Raw genomic sequence first — 4866 nt, forward strand, 5'->3', positions numbered from 1 at the left:
TATAGTTCCACTAGTTATTTACTGCAGCGAGACCAATTTTAGCATTTCATGCTACTAAAGGCTAATTAGAGCTGTATCGCTAGGATTCTTCTTATATTGGTAAATCGCCTTTCTTGTGGCTGATACCTGCTGAACAGCTTCAGAGTGACGGCTAACTGTTAAATGTACCAAAGTAGAGACCGGATATATGTGCTAGGGTCATGTAGTTTCCATTTCCTAACAGGTTCAATTTTTAAACCTCTATTTTAACTCCTCCTCTGTAACGTCTTCTTGCATGGTGTAATAACTGCCGGTCTTTGACTGGAAAATCCCCTGCTTCTAAAGGGATCCTAAACAAGCAAAAAGGAAAACAGAAAAGAAAGTTCAAGTGGACACCTTGTCAAAAAAGAAAACTGTAGAGGATACAAGTAAACATAACTCCGAGCAACATAGTCTTCTTTTTGGTACAAAATAGATAGGAAATTGAAATCTGAAAACATTTTGATCAAGTTAGCTTTAATATCAAATTTGTGAACACACACCCATTTTCCTTGCTTGTAAATAGTTTCTTGTGAATTGAACATGGGGCTGATGCTTAACGTTTTGGTCTTGATTTCATGAGAGTGAATCTAGATGAGCTATGCTTCTGCATTTATTTTGCTCAAGATCTCATAAGATTTCAAGGGTAATGCTTTTGAAGGATCATCTGTGCTATAAATAAGTTCATACAGCTGTTTCCATGCTTGATATGATGAATACCTGGAATATGCTAGGGAGGTTTTTCTTTGGGTGGATTTTTTTTGGCGAGATGCTGTCAGGCCCTTACACTTTAATTTGTGCAGATAGTTAGGTTGGCGTTACTGCAATAGCTTATAAGTTATACAATTACCTTACCTTGTAAAAAAATAGCTTTTAAGTTGTAATTGTGTCAATCTGCTAATATAGGTGACGAATCATCGCTACTTGATGTAGACTCATTCTTTTGGATTATCCCAAGAATGAATGCTCATCAAGATGGTTGAGATAAAGCACTAGATCACTAATGTTCATCTTTGGCTTAAATTTAATTTCTCTGAAGATTTAGGTCATTTAACTTTAATGAGGGTGTTGCTTTCTGCCTGCTCGGTTGCTCGATCTGTATGTAGTTGTTTTGAGTGGATGAGATATCATGCAAAAGGATCGGCCGGTTTGACTAGGAGGTACTTGTAGTTTATGTTTGACCAGATAGCTTGATTAATCTATATTCTACAGGCCTTCCATGGTATATGAGTCATATGACAAGCTTGTGGCATCATGTAATGACTGAACTGTTTAGGAGTGGAATATGACTTAGCCCTGTGAAAACATGTAGGCTGATGTAGTGCATAATGTGCATCATTGTTGTTCAGAGTGTAGTATTGGGGTATATAACTGCAAGTATGTTCTTTTGTATTTCCTGTCTCCCATCCTTTCAATATTCCAACACATTTGATTTATAACACTAAATCAAAATGATCTCACAACCATATAGGAAAACCTCTTTCAATATCAGTCTTATCTCCCAGTATAGTAGTCAATCGGGCATAGGATGTTCTTTATTTGCAACGCATAGGCTATTATAAATGCATCATAAAAAACTTTTTGAATTAATTTCAGAATGGAACCATGGTAGAAGAAATCATTACCATTCTCCAAAAAAAAAAAACATGGTAGAAAAAAGAAATTAGTGGTTAGAAACTGAAACAGGATTAAGCCTTTTAAGCATGGTTGTGACAGGATGGGATCTATTGAATAATGTTAGTAGATTAGCTATGGCCTAAATCTTTGACAATCTCTCCTAGTCAGTGATACATCGAACTTTGCACATGAGTGGAATGTCTTATATTATTACTGGTTTAGTGACATTAAGGAATTTTCTTTATATTTGAGACTACTTCTCCTGACTCATTCTTGAAGAACCTAATTTCCGGTTGAGGATGATATCAATTATGCCTCTTAGAATGGTCGTTGTCGATTATATAAGTCATCCACCATTCCACTCTGTTTAGGCCTACTTCAAGAGCCGAATGCAGTATTCAGGGGAATCCTTGTAGGCCATCAATCTACTCAGTACTTATCCTTTATTCAGGTTGGGGCTGGCTATGTGCCACATAGACAGGTTTGAAGATGATAGGAGAGATTTTTCCCGGCCCCTGAGTTTAGTCCACGTGTTATTTCCTTGGAAAAAGATGCTTAATATTGACATGAGGGTCTAATGCGCGGTTGAATTGTATAGACAAGTCTTTCTGCAAGAATGGGTGCATTCTAGGAGGTGACAAGGAAGTTTTGGCAGAGCTGCGAAGGCTCTAAATTGGTATCTCTCGTGATCCAGAGGTTGGAATTAGACTTTCAATTGGATGTCTCTCAGTCGAACCCTCTGTGCAGATGCTGAGAAGTTTGCATGATTTGGGTATCTCATGGTCCAGCTTACCGTGATATTGCTTGTCATTGATATCTGTGCTTGTAAAACTTTCATTACCCTTGCCAATTTGAATCTGTTATCTGCAGGTCAAACGGAGATAACTAATGTTTTGGCCACCAAGTGGACTAATTTTAGGTATGCAGTATCGATTTGTTTAATGTTTTCTCAGGGTTATTATGAGAATAAACTAACATTTTTTTTTGTTGAGAAATGCTAACTACTGCAGACAATATCAGGTTTTCTTTTCCAAAATAATCAGGTTTCTTCTCTTATTTTCCTTTTTCCTTCTTGGGTAAAATGTCAGGATGAACTCAAAACTGTGTTGAGATATTTTCCTAGGGCAGGGTGTATAATTAGAAATGTTGTCTCATACCTTCTTGTATAGTATGTCCCTGTAGTATATAGCTCACTGGTCGTTGTCCCTTTTTATTTTTTCATGTCTTTGGTGCTCTTTTAGATTCGCGGCATAAAGAGTATTTGCTCATCCAAGGAAACTGTTGAATAATGCTTTTTGTTACATTGTTGTTAATTTTTCTTTACGAGAGAAGTGTATGAACATAATTATAGTTTTCATCCCTTATTTGTTACGACGATTGTTGAGTGAGTTAGCGTTGTCTGTGTATGGGTTGAATTAGGCTGCCTGCTTATTAACTGTGAACTTGATTTTGGATATCATAGTCATGTACTCATGTTGTATTTACTCTCTGCTGACCTGTGATGACAGTCCATATTTTCTGGGTACTGCGCATACCAAACAAGGCGCAGAGAACTAATTATCACATAAACCCATGATCTTTAACCCCCCCCCCCCAAACAACCCGAACATAACCACTCTTTTAACTTTTTGTAGTATAGGATCTTGTTATCTGGGTGGAACTCTGTTGGCCGATGGTTTCTCTGTGTAATGACTCTTCATATTAACTCTATCTCGTGTTTGTATTCTACTTATAATTCTGGGAACTAATCTTAGTGAATAATCACCATTTAACTGTCGATAAAATGGCTCAATAGTCCCCAATTAAGATTATTCAAAACAAGTTCATTGCTACTATTGCACTTTAGGGCCTCTTGGATGAGGATAAAACCCTATGGGTTTTCACTGGCGTTCTTTTATTTTTGGTTGGTGAATTCACTGTTCTCTGTGGTCTTGCTCTAAGAATGCGGATGTTGATAGTTTCTTTTGAATAAAAATTCGGGTGAGCAAGTAAGATCGAAAGATAAATTTGGTATTTGCACGTGGCAATTATGCAAGAAGAATACACACTTTTAAAGCTAGCTCTAGCTGGATGTTTTCTGGTTTCAAAATGCAAGGTTTCTACTCAAAGGGGAGGCTAGCATCGATAAAAGATAAATGGAGTATTTTCAATCTTCAAATTATGCGTATTTAAGGAACTTTGAGTTTAATTTTGATCGATTGGATTTTTACACCTTATTTAGACACATACCAAGCCGTATGTCATGCTATCTAGAGGAATCTCGGTCTTCCAGTTGTCCTATATTTATTTTGGTTTATCCAATCTTAGTTCGATTCATTTAATTCATTAATGAGTTGCAATAATGTTACAATAACCGGTAAAGTTGCTGTCATGTAACCAGGAGGTTATGGGTTCAAGCCGTGGAAATAGCCTCTTGCATAAATGTAGGTAAGGCTGCATACAATAGACCCTTGTGGTCCGAATCTTCCTCGGATCCTACGTATAGCGTGAGTTTAGTGTATCGGGCGGTCATTTTTTTCTGTTTGATTTGAACAGATGAACCTGGTTGCTGTAACATTTTTATGTGAGATATCAATGGGGACATGATCATTATAAAGTTCTAAAGAAACAAATGGGATGTACGTATGTTTCGATTTTCTTGAGCCCGTGCATATTTTGACAAAATGGAGCGTCGCATCATATGCAAAAAATAGTGTAAAGAACCTTCGGGTGAGGGACAAATGTTATAGAATTACATGGTTTAATATTTATATACAATTTCAACGAAGAGCTGAATGAATTAAACTACTTTATATCTATTTAAAAGATAAAAGGAATGAGACCGGCGAAGACGATACAATTGCAGAAAACAATACTGTCGTACCACTTCATTAGTTAGGATGTACATAATAACATAAACTAAACGAACTGCCACAAAGAGGGGAAAATGCCTCGGGCCTTTTTCTTTTTGTTTTTTAACTCATAAATTTTAAGGGCTTAGATCAACGAATTAGAATACCACGGGTTTTCCAATAATAAGTAAATAACACTAAATTCGTTAATATCATGTTGCAATAAAGGCTTAATCGAGATCAAGCTACATCATATGCTCATCTCCATGGCTTTCCTTGTTTGGGACTGCTCCTCAAGCCTTCGCGTGCCAATCTTCCCTTGGATAAACTCCAAAGCTACTGCAGATACATAATACGCAACAATGGCACTAATAATGCCACTATTCAGACCCAGCACATC

The 4866-nt window shown here is 36.9% G+C and overlaps 1 long non-coding RNA gene across 1 annotated transcript; it reads left to right on the forward strand.

Moving 5' to 3' along the window:
• Window positions 1-2283: 2283 nt before the first annotated feature.
• LOC138886504 (uncharacterized) lies at window positions 2284-2630 on the forward strand. Its single transcript, XR_011405298.1, has 2 exons — window positions 2284-2407; window positions 2506-2630. It is a non-coding gene; the product is annotated as an uncharacterized lncRNA (long non-coding RNA).
• Window positions 2631-4866: the final 2236 nt, after the last annotated feature.

The sequence above is a fragment of the Nicotiana sylvestris genome, chromosome 2 (genome assembly GCF_000393655.2).
Source record: "Nicotiana sylvestris chromosome 2, ASM39365v2, whole genome shotgun sequence".
NCBI lineage: Eukaryota > Viridiplantae > Streptophyta > Magnoliopsida > Solanales > Solanaceae > Nicotiana > Nicotiana sylvestris.